At 38.0% G+C, this 18,025-nt stretch overlaps 1 protein-coding gene and 1 long non-coding RNA gene across 3 annotated transcripts in view; one reads left to right on the top strand and one right to left on the bottom strand.

Moving 5' to 3' along the window:
- CDKAL1 (CDK5 regulatory subunit associated protein 1 like 1) overlaps positions 1-17,008 on the top strand; it is a 787,726-nt gene extending 770,718 nt beyond the window's left edge. Inside the window, exon 18 of one of the 2 annotated variants that reach the window (XR_011563299.1) lies at positions 16,889-17,008. The gene's annotated coding sequence lies outside the window, so the exon portion shown is untranslated. Of the gene's footprint in view, positions 1-13,547; positions 14,602-16,888 lie in introns of those variants that run through there. The other variant, XR_011563300.1, reaches the window with a different exon arrangement.
- The window catches only part of LOC109576523 (uncharacterized), a 45,531-nt gene that overhangs the window by 11,789 nt on the left and 15,717 nt on the right, over positions 1-18,025 (bottom strand). Inside the window, exon 2 of the long non-coding RNA XR_002183401.2 lies at positions 16,933-17,112. This is a non-coding gene — a long non-coding RNA (uncharacterized lncRNA). The remainder of the gene's footprint in view (positions 1-16,932; positions 17,113-18,025) is intronic.

Here is an 18,025-nt window from a genome sequence, read left to right as displayed (position 1 = left end):
CCATCTATTTGCCATGAAGTGATGGGACCGGATATCATGATCTTCGTTTTGTAAATGTTGAGCTTTAAGCCAACTTTTTCACTCTCCTCTTTCACTTTCATCAAGAGGCTTTTTAGTTCCTCTTCACTTTCTGCCATAAGGGTGGTGTCATCTGCATATCTGAGGTTATTGATATTTCTCCCGGCAATCTTGATTCCAGCTTGTGTTTCTTCCAGCCCAGCATTTCTCATGATGTACTCTGCATAGAAGTTAAATAAGCAGGGTGACAATATACAGCCTTGACGTACTCCTTTTCCTATTTGGAACCAGTCTGTTGTTCATGTCCAGTTCTAACTGTTGCTTCCTGACCTGCATACAGATTTCTCAAGAGGTAGGTCAGGTGGTCTGGTATTCCCATCTCTTTCAGAATTTTCCACAGTTTATTGTGATCCACACAGTCAAAGGCTTTGGCATAGTCAATAAAGCAGAAATAGATGTTTTTCTGGAACTCTCTTGCTTTTTCCATGATCCAGCGGATGTTGGCAATTTTATCTCTGGTTCCTCCGCCTTTTCTAAAACCAGCTTGAACATCTGGAAGTTCATGGTTCACATATTGCTGAAGCCTGGCTTGGAGAATTTTGAGCATCACTTTACTAGCATGTGAGATGAGTGCAATTGTGTGGTATTTTGCACATTCTTTGGCATTGCCTTTCTTTGGGATTGGAATGAGAACTGACCTTTTCCAGTCCTGTGGCCACTGCTGAGTTTTCCAAATTTGCTGGCATACTGAGTGCAGCACTTTCACAGCATCATCTTTCAGGATTTGAAATAGCTCAACTGGAATTCCCTCACCTCCACTAGCTTTGTTCGTAGTGATGCTTTCTAAGGCCCACTTGACTTCACATTCCAGGATGTCTGGCTCTAGGTGAGTGATCACACCATCATGGTTATCTAGGTCGTGAAGATCTTTTTGTACAGTTCTTCTGTGTATTCTTGCCACCTCTTCTTAATATCTTCTGCTTCTGTTAGGTCCATACCATTTCTGTCCTTTATCGAGCCCATCTTTGCATGAAATGTTCCCTTGGCATCTCTAATTTTCTTGAAGAGATCCCTAGTCTTTCTCATTGTATTGTTTTCCTCTGTTTCTTTGTGTTGATCGCTGAGGAAGGCTTTCTTATCTCTCCTTGCTATTCTTTGGAACTCTGCATTCAAATGGGTATATCTTTCCTTTTGTCCTTGCCTTTAGCTTCCCATCTTTTCACAGCTATTTGTAAGGCCTCCCCAGACAGCCATTTTGCTTTTTTGCCTTTCTTTTTTTGGGGATGGCCTTGATTCCTTTCTCCTGTACAAAGTCACGAACCTCTGTCCATAGTTCATCAGGCACTCTATCAGATCTAGTCCCTTAAATCTATTTCTCACTTCCACTGTATAGTCATAAGGGATTTGCTTTAGGTCATATCTGAATGGTCTAGTGGTTTTCTCCACTTTTTCTTTCTTGTAAGTCTCTAAATATCATATTCTGATTATATTATTTCCCTGCTCAACATATATTAGTCTCTTCGTGTCTGTAGAATTAAGTCCAGCTATCTCAGCCTAGCCCTTGTGCAAGTTCTGCATTATCCAGATCCATGGGTGTTGACCTACAGTCTACAGCAGACCTGTGCCCCTTCATAGAGGTATGTGACAAGTGCTGGTCCCCACAGTGGATGTTAGTGGTTTGCATTTGGCACTCATTTCTTTTCCTCCTTCCTTTATCCTGGCAACCCACTCCAGTATTCTTTCCTGGAGAATCCCATGGACAGAGGAGCCTGGTGCACTAGAGTCCATAGGGCCACACAGAGTCAGACACGAATGAAGTGACTTTGCAGGTATCCTAAGATAACCCTTATTTTTCTCAGATCTCCATTTATACTCTACTTGGAAATGCATCTCAGAGTAAAAGGAAGGCTCTGATTGGTCTAACAATAATCCAAATCCTGTTGTCAATGATTGGTTTAGAAATGTGCTAATTACACAGTTCTGGCCAATGAGATGTGAGAAGTGTGTCAGAGGCCTCTGGAACTTTTCTTGGTCTTGAGAGAGGCTTAGAAAGAAGTGAAGTCTGTCTTTGGATGCTGCATGTGACTGGGTTTCCTGAAAGTAAGCCAGCCCCAAGGATGGAAGAGCAGAGAGAATCTAGGTCCTTAATGGCAACCCCCAGCTGCTGAAGCAACTACTAACTCTCCAGTCTGCCCTGCTTCTGGACATCCTGTGATACTGATATGATACTATTTCGTAGTTTAAATCAGGGTCAGCCTTTCAGCTACTTGCAGCCAAAAACATTGCCCCCCGTGTTGGCCCCTTTTTATTTACTGCTTCAACCTCATTCCAGTCTGAATCTTTACCACTTCAGGGTCCCCGCTAGATGTATCTGTGCTTCTCTATAAATGCCCCCCCAAACACCCTCCCTCCTTCCCTCTGCCCAGCTTCTGAAATCCTCACCATTAAAAAGCTTTTAAAAACATCCTTACCATTAAGAACTCTTTCCTCATAATCCACTCTCTCCTACCGGCAAGTTTTCTCTCCTTTGAATTCCTAAACCCTTTCCTTGCATCTCTTCTGGCATTTTTCCTATTCAGGCATTATAGTTATTTGTGTGAACATCAGGTCTTTTTCTCATTGGAAAGTCCTGGGCTGTGTCATTTATAGTTTTGTATTCACCTCCTACCTACAGTAGAGTCTGTGTTTAATATAAAGCACAAGAAATTGGTTGATGGAATCAGATATGACTAGACTGACTTACCACCCACCCTCTGAGAACTCAGTGGACACTAATTAGCATACTAATGAAGTAAGAAAACTAATGACGCAGTTGATTCTCTCAAATGTCACCTCCATGTGAGACATGTATGAAAATGAAATTTTTGAAGAATCTGGCCTCTCTAGTAAATCAAGTTGAGTGAAATTCAGTGGTGACAATTGAATGACATTGTAAACAATAGGATCAATTCACTAAGAAAGCTCTTTGCATTTAAAATGCAAGAGTAAATTGCCCAAAGAGCTTGGCTCTGGTTTTTCAGTTGAGTGGAACAGTCAGATGCCCAGATTTCAAGAGCAAAATTGGAACAAAACATAGTGCAGAAATTATGCTCCCAATTCATCTGATGAAATAATTGGCTTGTAGGATTTACAATACTGTGACAAATCTAACAAATTAGGAAACTGACATCTTGGTTTGAGATGAAGGCTATATATCATACTGTTAAGTGGCAATAGAATATTGACTTCATTCAGAAATCATGGGTCCCATTTATGTTCACCTTGTGATAATTTATTGACACACCACTCATGATTTCTACACTCTTCTGTCAAGGTATTTTGTTTCCATAAAATGATGAACATAATATGCTGTTCTTTCATGAATACAACATATTTTAAATAAGGATATTAATGTTAATATTTTCTGTTCTATGCATTTCCTGTTTTTTCAGAGAATTTTTTGTTCTTATGTTTTGATCAAATCTTCTTCAAATGTCTGGCAACCTTTGGTTGTTCACATGCATTCCAGACTATGGCAATAAAAAGTGTGTTTAGAAGCTCAAAAAGAAGGAAAGAAATCATGGGTCAATAACCTTGCATTTCTTTTTCATGGGATCTTTTAAAACAATGACATTATTTGTTGATCTCTGACCCATGTCTGACTGTAAAGATACAACTAAGATTGGAGACACATTTTAACTTCATCATAATTTTTAATTAATTTGAAATATTTTATGCATACAGGAAAACACAGAAGCTAATGTTACAGACACCCCATATACCCAACATCCTTATTTAACATGATAATATTAGGCTGCATTTGCAATATTTCTTTTATATTTTAGATCACATCCTTTTGTGTGATGCTCAGGATAAATTTCTACTCAGATTTTGAATTCACAAATCATTATGATTTTCTTGAGTTTGATTTTTGATTTAGAGAGTAAATTTACAGAGAGTAAAATACATAGTAAATAAGTGTAGGTCCAGTGATTTTTGACAGACCTACACACCTGTGTAAACAAACATCCCAGTGTAGATGTACATTTTCATCACTCTAGAGACCTTGCTTGTGCCATGTTGCCGTCAGTCCCTCTCAAGAAGCAAATCCTGTTCTATCACAGTAGATTATTTTTGCCTGTTCTTAAACGCCATGTAAATGAAATCATATGGTATACATATTCTTTTGTGTGTCTGACTTCTTTAGCATGACAAAAAGGGTTTAAGATTTACCAATGTTGTTACATGTTTCCATTTTCCTCTTTAGATTGCTTAGTAATTTTCAATCATATGAATATACTATAATTTCCTTATCCATTCTCTTCCTAATGGACTTTAGGGTAAGCTTGGGATTATGAATAAAGTTGCAGTGAACATTTTTGTGCATGTCTTTTGGTAGATATGTGTTTTAATTTTCTTGAGTTAAATACTTAGAATGGAATTGCTGAGTCTTGGGGAGGTACATTTTTAATTTTATAAGAAGCCAAGAAACTTTTTGTGTAGGGATTGTACAATTTTATATACCCAGCAATGGTATGAGAGTGCTAATCACTGCACATTCTTGCCCGCATTTGATGGTTGTTAGTCTTTTTAACTATTATTTTTTAGTGAAATAAGTGGCTTCTCATTGTGGTTTTAATTTGCATTTCTTTGTTGACTAGGAAAATTGAGCACTCCATGTTTTCTTTTTATCATACTAATATACTTTTGGTGAAGTATCTAAGCATTTTGCCCATTTGAAAATAAGCTTCCTTTTTAAAAATGTTGATTTGTAGTGGATTTATGTATTTTGGATTCAAGTCCCGTGATATATAATTACATATATATATATATATGATTTTTCTCTTGTGACTTCCCTTTGCATTTTCTTAATGGTATATTTTGATTAGTAGAAATTTTTGTTTCTCTTTTCCTGCTTTTTGGAGTTAGTAAAATATTTTTTAGCATTCTGTTTCCTCTATTGACTTTTTAAAAATAGCTTTTTTAAGGCATAGTTGACATACAATAAACGGTACATATTTAAAGTGTACAATTTTATAGGTTTTGTCATATGTATACACCTGCAAAACCATTCCCATAACCAAGATAATAAACATATCCATCACTCCTGACATATTTCTTCAGTGCGCCTTCTGTAATCTTTTTCCCCATCTCTTCTCCTCCCCATTTTTTTAATCCCTTTGTAGTAACTACAGATATGCTTTCTGTTACTATAGATTAGTTTGCATTTTTTAGAATTGTATAAAAATGGAATCATGCTCTGTCTACTCTTTTTTTGTTTGGCTTCTTCCAGTAGCATAATCAATTTTGGTTCACCCTTATACTTAAAAGTGAAAATCACTCAGTTGTGTCCAACTCTTTGGGACTCCATGGACTATACAGTCCATGGAATTCTCCAGGCCAGAATACTGGGGTAGCCTTTCCCTTCTCCAGGGGATCTTCCCAACCCAGGGATCAAACACAGGTCTCCCCCATTACAGGCAGACTCTTTACCAGCTGAGCCACAAGGGAAGCCCTCCTTATATTTGAGTGTGTCAATTCATCACTTTCTATTACAGGGAAGTATTCCATTTGTATCCATTCATCTACTTATGAACATTGGGACTGTGTTCAGTTTGGGGCTATTAAAGATAAAATTTCTATAATCATTTGAGTGCAAGTCTTAGTTTTGGCACATGCTTTCTGTTCTCTTGAGTTAATCTCTGGTAGGAGAATGGCTGAATCCTATGATAGGCTTAGGTTTAACATTTTAAGAAACTGTCAAGCTGTTTTCCCATGGTTGCATTATTTTATATCCCCATTCTCTGTGTAGGAATGTTCAGGTGCTCCACATATTCATCCACACTGATATAATTTTAGACATTCTAATAGATGCTATAGCATCTCACTGTGATTTTAATTTGCATTTCCCTAATGACTGAGATTGAACATTTTTTTAAAATCTGCTTATTTTCTTTGGCCAAATATGTATTCAAATCTTTTGACCATTAAAAAAAATTGGGTTGTTGTTTTCTTACTATTGAATTTTGAGAATTCTTTATATTTTCTGGATCCAAGTTTTTTTTATCAGATGATTTGCAAATATTTACCCTCATTTGTATTTGGTATTTTCATCCTCTTCATTTTCTTATTATAAATGGCAGGAGTTTCTATTTCTGATTAAATGTAATTTATCAATTTGTTCTTTTATGGATCTTGCTTTTGTTGTCGTATCTAAGAAATCTTTGCCTTACCCAAGGTCACAGAGACTTTCTCCTATGTGTTCTTCTATAAAGTTTAAAGTTTGGGTTTTATATTTAGATCTGTGATCCACTTTGAGTTAATTTTTGTATTGATAGAAGTTTACTTTTTGCATATGGATATCCAATTGTGGGGCTTCCCTGGTGACTCAGACAGTAAAAGAATCTGCCCACAATGGGGAGACCCAGGTTCACTCCCTGGATTGGGAAGACGCCCTGGAGAAGGAAATGGCAACCCACTCCAATATTCTTGCCTGGAGAATTCCACGGACAGAGGAACCTGGCAGGCAATAGTCCATGGGTTGCAAAAGTTGGACATGACTGAGCGACTAATGCACACACATCCGATTGTGATGCAACATTTGTTGAATGTCGGTTGACTTTTTAGGTATTCCTCTTTGTATTTGTTTTAAAAACTATTGCCCTAGGGAGTTTATTATACATTCTTAGTTTGTCATAGTCCACTTAAAGTAATATTGTACTACTTCATGTAAAATATGAGAATCTTGCAGTAGTATAATTCCATATGCTACTACTCCATTCTTTATGAATTATATTTTGCTTCTATTTATGTTTTAAAATCCACATCAAAATGTTCAGATCAGATCAGATCAGATCAGTTGCTCAGTCGTGTCTGACTCTTTGTGACCCCATGAATCACAGCACGCCAGGCCTCCCTGTCCATCACCAACTCCCGGAGTTCACTCAGACTCATGTCCATCGAGTCAGTGATACCATCCAGCCATCTCATCCTCTTGTTTTCCCCTTCTCCTCCTGCCCCCAATCCCTCCCAGCATCAGAGTCTTTTCCAGTGAGTCAACTCTTCGCATGAGGTGGCCAAAGTACTGGAGTTTCAGCTTCAGCATGATTCCTTCCAAAGAAATCCCAGGGCTGATCTCCTTCAGAATGGACTGGTTGGATCTCCTTGCAGTCCAAGGGACTCTCAAGAGTCTTCTCCAACACCACAGGAAAAACCATAGCCTTGACTAGACGAACCTTTGTTGGCAAAGTAATGTCTCTGCTTTTGAATATGCTATTTACGTTGGTCATAACTTTCCTTCCAAGGAGTAAGCGTCTTTTAATTTCATGGCTGCAGTCACCATCTGCAGTGATTTTGGAGACCAGAAAAATAAAGTCTGACACTGTTTCCACTGTTTCCCCATCTATTTCCCATGAAGTGGTGGGACCGGATGCCATGATCTTCGTTTTCTGAATGTTGAGCTTTAAGCCCACTTTTTCACTCTCCACTTTCACTTTCATCAAGAGGCTTTTTAGTTCCTCTTCACTTTCTGCCATAAGGGTGGTGTCATCTGCATATCTGAGGTTATTGAAATTTCTCCCGACAATCTTGATTCCAGCTTGTGTTTCTTCCAGTCCAGCATTTCTCATGATGTACTCTGCATAGAAGTTAAATGAGCAGGGTGACAATATACAGCCTTGACGTACTCCTTTTCCTATTTGGAACCAGTCTGTTGTTCCATGTCCAGTTCTAACTGTTGCTTCCTGACCTGCATACAGGTTTCTCAAGAGGCAGGTCAGGTGGTCTGGTATTCCTATCTCTTGCAGAATTTTCCACAGTTTATTGTGATCCACACAGTCAAAGGCTTTGGCATAGTGAATAAAGCAGAAATAGATGTTTTTCTGGAACTCTCTTGCTTTTTCTATGAACCAGCGGATGTTGGCAATTTGATCTCTGGTTCCTCTGCCTTTTCTAAAACCAGCTTGAACATCAGGAAGTTCACGGTTCACATATTGCTGAAGCCTGGCTTGGAGAATTTTGAGCATTACTTTACTAGCGTGTGAGATGAGTGCAATTGTGCAGTAGTTTGAGCATTCTTTGGCATTGCCTTTCTTTGGGATTGGAATGAAAACTAACCTTTTCCAGTCCTGTGGCCACTGCTGAATTTTCCAAATTTGCTGGCATACTGAGTGCAGCACTTTCACAGCATCATCTTTCAGGATTTGAAATAGCTCAACTGGAATTCCATCACCTCCACTAGCTTTGTTCGTAGTGATGCTTTCTAAGGCCTACTTGACTTCACATTCCAGGATGTCTGGCTCTAGGTCAGTGATCACACCATCATGATTATCTGGGTTGTGAAGATCTTTTTTGTACAGTTCTTCTGTGTATTCTTGCCATCTCTTCTTAATATCATCTGCTTCTATTAGGTCCATACCATTTCTGTCCTTTATCGAGCTCATCTTTGCATGAAATGTTCCTTTGGTATCTCTGATATTCTTGAAGAGATCCCTAGTCTTTCCCATTCTGTTGTTTTCCTCTATTTCTTTGCATTGATCACTGAAGAAGGCTTTCTTATCTCTTCTTGCTATTCTTTGGAACTCTGCATTCAGATGTTTATATCTTTCCTTTTCTCCTTTGCTTTTTGCTTCTCTTCTTTTCACAGCTATTTGTAAGGCCTCCCCAGACAGCCATTTTGCTTTTTTGCATTTCTTTTCTATGGGAATGGTCTTGATCCCTGTCTCCTGTACAATGTCACGAACCTCATTCCATAGTTCATCAGGCACTCTGTCTATCAGATCTAGGCCCTTAAATCTATTTCTCACTTCCACTGTATAATCATAAGGGATTTGATTTAGGTCATACCTGAATGGTCTAGTGGTCTTCCCTACTTTCTTCAATTTAAGTCTGAATGTAGCAATAAGAAGTTCATGGTCTGAGCCACAGTCAGCTCCTGGTCTTTTTTTTTTGCTGACTGTATAGAGCTTCTCCATCTTTGGCTGCAAAGAATATAATCAATCTGATTTCGGTGTTGACTGTCTGGTGATGTCCATGTGTAGAGTCTTCTCTTGTGTTGTTGGAAGAGGGTGTTTGTTATGACCAGTGCATTTTCTTGGTAAAACTCTATCAGTCTTAGCCCTGCTTCATTCCGTAGTCCAAGGCCAGATTTGCCTGTTACTCCAGGTGTTTCTTGACCTCCTACTTTTGCATTCCAGTCCCCTATAATGAAAAGGACATCTTTTCTGGGTGTTCTAAAAGGTCTTGTAGGTCTTCATAGAACCATTCAACTTCAGCTTCTTCAGCATTACTGATTGGGGCAGACTTGGATTACTGTGATATTGAATGGTTTGCCTTGGAAACGAACAGAGATCATTCTGTTGTTTTTGAGATTGCATCCAAGTACTGCATTTCGGACTCTTTTGTTGACCATGATGGCCACTCCATTTCTTCTGAGGGATTCCTGCCCGCAGTAGTAGATATAATGGTCATCTGAGTTAAATTCACCCATTCCAGTCCATTTGAGTTCGCTGATTCCTAGAATGTCGACATTCACTCTTGCCATCTCTTGTTTGACCACTTTCAATTTGCCTTGATTCATGGACCTGACATTCCAGGTTCCTATGCAATATTGCTCTTTACAGCATCGGACCTTGCTTCTATCACCAGTCACATCCACAGCTGGATATTGTTTTTGCTTTGGCTCCATCCCTTCATTCTTTCTGGAGTTATTTCTCCACTGATCTCCAGTAGCATATTGGGCACCTACTGACCTGGGGAGTTTGTCTTTCAGTATCCTATCATTTTGCCTTTTCATACTGTTCATGGGGTTCTCAAGGCAAGAATACTGAAGTGGTTTGCCATTCCCTTCTCCAGTGGACCACATTCTGTCAAATCTCTCCACCATGATCTGCCTGTCTTGGGTTACTCCACGGGCATGGCTTAGTTTCATTGAGTTAGACAAGGCTGTGGTCCTAGTGTGATTAGATTGACTAGTTTTCTGTGAGTATGGTTTCAGTGTGTTTGCCCTCTGATGCCCTCTTGCAACACCTACCGTCTTACTTGGGTTTCTCTTACCTTGGGCATGGGGTATCTCTTCACGGCTGCTCCGGCAAAGCGCAGCCATTGCTCCTTACCTTGGACGAGGGGTATCTCCTCACCACCGCCCTTCCTTCCAAAATGTTACTATAGTTAATTTAAATGGTCAATTTTGCTTTAAATAAATTTTAAAAAATAAGAAAGGTAGGTTTTTTAAAATGTATCCACATATTTACTAAGAGCGTTATTGATTTCTCTTTGTATAATTAAAGTTCCTTCTGTTATCATTTCTCTTCAGTCTGAAGAATGTCCTTTAGCATTTCTTGAGGTGAGGATCTGCTAGTAATGCATTTTCTCAGCTTTCTTTTATCCAGAAATTCATTTAAACCTCATTTATTGAAGGATATTTTCACTGGCTGTAGAATTCTAGGTTGACAGTTTTGTCTCTGTGTTTTATACATATCCATATCATTCAATTGTTTTCTGACTTTTGTTGTTTTCTGTGAGTAATAGTCATTCATAATTCTTATCTTTGTTCCTTGATGTACAGTATCTCTTTTCCTCTAAATGCTTTACAATTTATCTTTGATTTTTACTACTTGGACTATGATATGCCTACTTATGATTTTCTTCATGTCTTCCATCAATTTTGGAAAATTCTCATCTACTAATGCTTACTTTTTTCCCTCTCCTCTCTCCTCTCCTTCTTCATCTCCACTTACACTATGCTAGAGCACTTTGTATTGTCCCTCAGGCCACTGAGGTTTTATTTGTTTTTATTTCCAACATTTTTTTCTTCATGTTTAGCAATTTGGAAAATTTCTGTTGAGCCATCTTCAGGGTCACTGATGCCTTTTTTATAGTATCCACTTTGCTATTAAATTTATTCAAGGGATCTTTATTTCAGATTTTGTATTTTTCAGTTTAATATCCATTGGCTCCTTTTTATTGTTTATATTTATTGACTAAGATTCCCCATCTCTTACATCACATTTATTCATGCTTTATTTCATATCCTTAAGGATATTTATAATAGGTGTTTTAAAATCCTCATGTGCTAAACCTAACATCTGGGTCATTTCAAGGTCTGTTTCTATTTTTTATCCCTTGATTCTTTGCAGATTTAATAATATTTTATTGCATGCTATATATTGTAAATGATACATTGTAGGGAGAATTTGTTGTAGGGAGATGTTGTCTCCCTTTAAAGGGTGATGAGTTTTGTTTTGGTAGTGGTTACATAATTTGTATTGATGAATCTTGATCTAGTCAGACTTTGTTTTAGAATGTCTTAGAATGGTCAGTTACTATTTTTGCCCTAACTCCTGTGGAATGGCTTTTATTCTAAGATATAAATTTTACTAAGAAATGGCTTTATAAGAGTCTCAATTGAATATCTTATGTTTTCATTGAGGATGTTCACTCCAGCTGGGCTGCAATCCCAAAGTCTCCAAACTCTGGGTGATCACTAATACCTCTTCAGCTCTCAGCCTCCAGCAGCAGAATTCAGAGTCAGACTTTGTACATGTCCTTCTCAGTTCTTGGCCCAGGATCTGAGGGATTCTCCACCCAGTTTTCTCAGGCTCCAGCTCTGTATAACTTCCCTTTCTCTGGCCATGCCCCCACACATTCTAGCTGCCTTCAAAACACCTTCTGATAATAGTGGTAATATGGATAACTCTATCTTGTTTCTGATTTTAACAGAACTGTCTTTAGTATTTCATTGCTAGTTTCCAATAAGTGCTCTTATAATTTTTCCTTTATTTTACTTAGAGGTTTCACCATGAATTATATCAATTACTCTTTTACCATATATTGGTATAGTCCTATAATTTCCCCTGAATTTTTTTTGTTATATTAACACTTTTTTTTAAATTTTATTTTATTTTTAAACTTTACATAATTGTATCCCCCTGAATTTATTAATGAAATAAATTATGTTGATAAAATTTCTAATTCACATTCTTAGATTTCTGTAATAGATCCATCATTTATACACTGATAGGTATGTTTTTCAATTTTTCAAGCCCTTAACATTTCAATTAATAAACCAGAATAATAAGTTTTAAAACATAGTGTGCTTTACCAAGAAAAGGAAAAGCACTAAGTTTCAGTCATTTTGTCTTAACTAAACATACCAAGGCAAGTAAATATAGTTAAAAGAAGTTTGTACTTCAGCTCTCTACTTATGTTTACTAAGACAGTTCCATTCAGCTTTATAGAAGTATAATTGATGACAATTGCACATTAAAGGCCAAGTTGATATTGTGAAGTGAAAATAATTTAGATTCCTGGATCTACCTCTTATGAAGCAAGTGACCTTGTTTAAGTTACGTACCCACTCAGAGCTTCAGTTACCATCTCTGTAAGGTCCGGGTAAACCACACCTATCCTGCCAGGTTAATGGTAGCATCAAATGTGATGATGGATGGGGGTATGTTTTATAAGCTGTAAGTTATTGTTGGTGGCTATTTTCTTTTTCTTCAAAATTTCTCTATTCTATTTCTTTTAAAAATTAAGACTAGTATTTTTTAAAGCAGTTTAAGGTCCACAGCAAATTTGAGAGGAAAGTTTACAGAGCTATCCCATATATACTTCCTGCCCCTACACGTGCACAGCCTCCCTCTTTATCTGCATCTCCCACCAGAGTGAGGCACTTGTTACAGTGATTCACTTCCATTGCTACATCATGATCCTCCACAGTGCTTGTTTACATTAGGGTTCACTCTTGGTGCTGAACATTCTATGGGTTTAAACAAAAGTATAATGACATGTCTCCACCGTTACAATATCATGCAGGGTATTTTCACTGCTCTAAAACTCCTCTGTACTCCGTTCAACTCTCTCTCTCTCTCCAAACCTCTGATAACCACACTGCTGTTTTGTTTTGTTTTGTTTTTAATCTCTGTCGTTTTGCCGTGGCTATTCTTTGTTACCTGTGGTCCCCAAGGACTGCACAGTTGACACAGGACATTCCTTGTTAAGGAAAGGACTGTGGGGAGACTCTCTCTTGACCCTTGTTATCACCTGTCCGCCACTGGGTTCGCTATCCTGGCGGTGGGGCAGGACCCCCTGTTGTTTTTTGGACAGGCAAAGAAGGGAAGAAGAAATCCACTCTCATTCCTTGCAAGAGAGGGAAAAAAGGAAAAGGGAAGAGGAAATTCATTTGTCTCTGAGGGGAAAAGGAGGGAAGAAACGTACAAGAAATACACTTCTGTAGGCTGGGAGTCTACCAGAAGCAGAATTTTTACCCTGCCTCCAGTATCCCTGTGAGAACTAGGTCTTAGTTTTTCTTTAAGAAACGGTGGGAAATGATTTTAACACTCCAGTTCAACTACCTTAACATTTAAACAGATTTTTAGAGGCAGGTTTGGAACCTGCCTAACCACCTAAAGAATCCTGGGAGATTTTTTATTTGTTTGATTGTTCTTTTTGTGGGTTTTTTTTAATGCATTATATATTAAACAATCATACAAAAAACATAAAACCTTGTAAAGCTGTTTTGTAACTTACCTCACCTTTCTGTTTCTACCGAGATGCTTCATATACACTTCATCAGCTAAAGCTCAAAATGCCTAAGCACACCACAGCGAGCAATGCTTATGAAGGGTCCTATTGAATGGCTGAAGAAAGGTGATCAGACGTCAGAATTTATAGCAGAGAAAGCAGATGTTCTGTTTTGGAAAGCCATGGAATTGCTTTGGGGTGGTCTTCAAGGAGCAGTCAACAAGCCTTCAGGTCAATGTCAGATACTCAGGGCTGCCTGACCCCAGGCAATAAGAATAATGGAGAGTTGTGGACAATTTCAGAGTTGAGAGTGTCTTAAAAGTAAGACTATTCTTGGCAAAGTAGCCAAAGTTTTACACATATAGAAACATATTAAACAAATGTGCACAGATGCCCTTCAACTTGTCACTCTGGGCAGTAAAACCATTAAGTGGCAATATTAGGCCTTAAGTACATTCACTTGAACTAGTTTAACTTATGTTTCAGATAATGAATCAAGTCAGTTCTTAGAATTTCACTCTTCTTATTTTTCTTTCTTCTGAATTTAAATCCTAGTTCACTCCTAGGTTTCAGTATTCTGGGAGATCTGATTTGTATAAAATAGATGTAAGGAGAAGCCCTCCTTATTTATAACCAGACCAGAGAACGGTCAGTGGTGAGAGAAATATCCCCCTGGTTCAGCTCTGTAATCCTGAAGACAGCTAAAGGAGAAGTTGGTTGGTAGGCAGGTATCTGTTGATGGCATGATGCACTTAGATCTGCTTTCCATGGGTAATGTTCTGTTTGGTTGGTAGCCTGGTTTGTTGTTTTTCAGGAAAAATACTGCAGATATATACATATACTTCCATGCTGCTCTTCTGGTTTCCACAATCCAGGATCGAAGCTTGCCCTCTGTTTCATTTGTGTCCCTTTAGAGACTCAAAATTGATATATGAAGTGGAATTAGCTTGGGTTGATGCAAAGAAAGGTCAGGGACTTTTCAAAAACAGTGATGGAAAAAGGATTAAATAAACCAGACAAACCAAGATGGCAGGAGAAAAGAAAAAAAAAAAGGGAAGAACCAAAAATGATGATTAATGTTGATGATGCTGGTTTAATTGAGAAATATAAAGGCTGAAAAACATTGTGAAATCAAATTAATGACCTGGAAAATAAACTCAGACTAAGAAATGTCGGATTGGAGAATAATCTTGATGGGGTAGAAGAAACAATGACAGTTTTTCCCCCATAGAACATTGCAAAACTGCTTTGGGTGAATAATTTTTAATTCCTTCCACAAGATGTATCTTAATTTCACTAAAGTTTGATGCAATCTGTATTTTATATGTGAAATGAGAAATTCTTACAGCGAAAAGACAAATATCTTAACTTGCTTTGGCCTCTGATGACTTTCTGTTTCTGTAGAGAAGCTGACAGCTACTGGCTTTGATTGTTTTTGATTATATAGGATGAAAATCAAAGTTGTTAACAGTCCTAAACATTATGAGTCAAATGCTTATCTGGCTACCTCCAATGATCATACTTAAAACGCATACTCCTTCGAACTATTATCTTGATAAGTATCTTTTCAAGGTTGTGCTGAATCAAAAGAATTTTTGAATAGTAAAGAGGAAAGTATTTTAGAGAGGATGAGAGCAGCAAAGTACTTTCTTTGTTCCTGATCCTAACTTGAGATTCCCAGAATCAGTCCTAGAGTCACAGTGGGTAAATGGCCTTTTTATTTATGGGATGTGGTATGATGCATCATTATTACACAAATAGTAGATAACAGTTGTTGAACATCTATTCTATGTCTGCATCTATGCCAGACATGGTTCTAAGTGCTTTATATATGTAAATTCAGCTGGGTTGCACTATCATCCATGTACGATTGGGATCCTCATTTTAAAGATGAGAAGAGCGAGCTGCAGAGTTAAATCATGGCCCCAGGTCACACAGCTATTACAAAAGAGGCTGGACTCATATCCAAGTTATTCTGGCTCCAGAATCCATTCTTTCAACCACAATACTGTGGTTCTGAGATATTTAAAGACACTGGGATTTTAAAAATAATCTATTTCTGGCAGTCAGTATAAAAATATATTCATGTATCCCAGGAATAGTTTTGTTAGCAAAAGGAAATCTTTCTCCCTCTCTTTTTTTTTCTTTGTTACTCATTCATTTTAAGTCAGTTTAAATACAAAACAAGTCAGAGTTTTCTGCACTGCCAAAAAGAGTACAGTAAGGTGTGGAGCACACAACAGAAACGCATGCTTAAAGGGACTTTGTTTTATCTTCCTGGCCTGAAAGGGATCATATTTTCCTTTTTTAAAAAAATATGGAGCTAAAGTTTAAAAGAAACTGATTTTTTGTTTTAATTAATTTTATTTCCTTTGACATAATGGCCAGTTGATTTATTTGACCGAACCACGAGGCATGTGGGATCTTAGTTCCCTGACCAAGGATGGAACCCGTGCCTCCTGCAGTGGGGGCATGGAGTCTTAGCCACTGAACCACCAGGGAAGTCCCCTTAATGGCCTGTTGATATTACACAACAGCAGTGATTTTTTAAAAAATGCTTCAATTCAGAGCAGAGAAGAAGGAACATGTTTTGAACCATGGAATGAGAAGGTGTGAGTAACTCCTGGCTTACCAGGAGCAGAGATAAATGCAGAAGAAGGGAATGAGTTGGTTACTACATCCCTCACTGCAGTAGGAAGCACAGTGTCTCTCAACATGATGGATATCTCAACACCAGAGCTGGAAAGAGGATTTGTTGGGTTTTTTTTCCACCCAAAGGATAATTTTACACAGTCTCTCAAGATGGTTGAGGTGGCTGTAATCTGGCCAAAGTTTCCTGAAGGCTGGAGAGTACACGTACAGCAAAATAGAGAAGAGAGACTGGAAGCAGCGTGGGAGAGATGAGCCCCACTTGCCACCCATCCACTACTACACCCACCGCTTTTTCTTCCTGCTCTGCAGGGCTCAGTGTTTGCCACCAAAGTGGAAGAAAGGGTCTTTGTGAGCCTGGGGGCTCAAACAGGTGAGAGGAAATGCACCTGAAGAAAGAGTGGTAAGAGTTTAGAAAAAAATGTTAAAAGCTGTGGAATCCCGTCAAAACTCAACAGGATGGAATTCCATCAAAACCACGCATCTTAGATGCCATTGCTGAGAGTCAAAGACTAAGCTTAGATCTCTACTTTTTACATTATAATTAGGAAAAAGTATATAGCCTCTTTCTTGTTTACAGAGCTTTCTGGCTACAGAAAAAAAAAAATTTCTCAAGGTTTTGTATGCAGAAGGATGACTTAAATAGCTTTAAGAGTTATTTCTTTTGCAAAGAGTATGTGTCCTTGCAATTTTAGTAATTAATTTATTTGTGGTATCATAGGTTAAGCCCACATTTGATGAGAATGCTGATGGATGAAGACATACCTGTATTGCGATTTTTGCAGTGGACCATGATTCTAGATTTTATGCTTGAAGACGCGGACAAAGCAGGTACTAGGTCTCTTGGCAGATATTTTTATCTGTAATTGGGACACTTGCAGTTGCTTCTCAGTGGTGAGGATCAATGCATTGGTGGTGTTGAATCATGTCGCTTGACTTGACAACCTGTGAGTAGAGATTTGAGTGCTGCAGCAAGCAAGGTATTGTATCACTTCTGATTTTATAAATTGTGGAATTGTGAATAGCAGCTCTGACGGCAGATTGCACGTGAAGACTCTCAAAGGCATTTTACTTCATGCTTTCTAAGATGGTAAAATCATGATAAACTTTATGCAGATCCCCCCAAAAAAGGGTAGAGTTTGGGTGAGATTTCATATGAGATACAAGAGTTTGGATGACCTTTTTTTTCAATATAGCCAATTTTACAACTGATGAAGAGTTAAAATTCTACTGAAGATTTATCTTCTTACAGGGTAAGTTTTATTTATATTTTCCAAAATTATGTGCTTTATGATTTTGTCATAATGTCCATTCATTAAAATATAGAAAATTAGAAGTAAATATGTCTGAAAGAGTCACGTACTTTAACCAGTTCCACAAGCAGTGAGAGTAGAAACTGAGTTAGGAACACAGGAAGTCTGATTTCTGAGCCAGTGCTTTCTCTGTGGCATCACAGTTTATCATTTAGCTAATTTAATATTCTACTTTTTGTTTTGACTTAACATTGTGCCAAAAATGTATTTGAAGTAAATCTTTCTTAGGGGGAGATAGATCATTCTGCCAAGTACTCCACCAGTGTTTTTGAACAGGTAAAAAAAAATCTTATGTCAGTGTTCAGGGTAAAGATCAAAATGCTGGAAGGTTCACACTGTGGTGTCTGGATCCTGCTGGAAACACAGGGTATTATACAAAGGCTATTGCATCCCTCCTCACCCCTGGTTGGGGTTTTGCAGGGTCAGTAAGAAGAGGCGATGACCACATCTATCTTTATTTCTAGAAGTCAGAGAACAGCTTGGTAAATTTTATCTGAGAAGAAGATAGAATTTTAAAAATATTTAAGTAGGTATGTATGCCAGGT

This window comes from Bos indicus, chromosome 23, assembly GCF_029378745.1.
Source record: "Bos indicus isolate NIAB-ARS_2022 breed Sahiwal x Tharparkar chromosome 23, NIAB-ARS_B.indTharparkar_mat_pri_1.0, whole genome shotgun sequence".
In the NCBI taxonomy this organism is placed as follows: domain Eukaryota; kingdom Metazoa; phylum Chordata; class Mammalia; order Artiodactyla; family Bovidae; genus Bos; species Bos indicus.
This window is presented reverse-complemented; position numbering and strand designations above follow the sequence as displayed.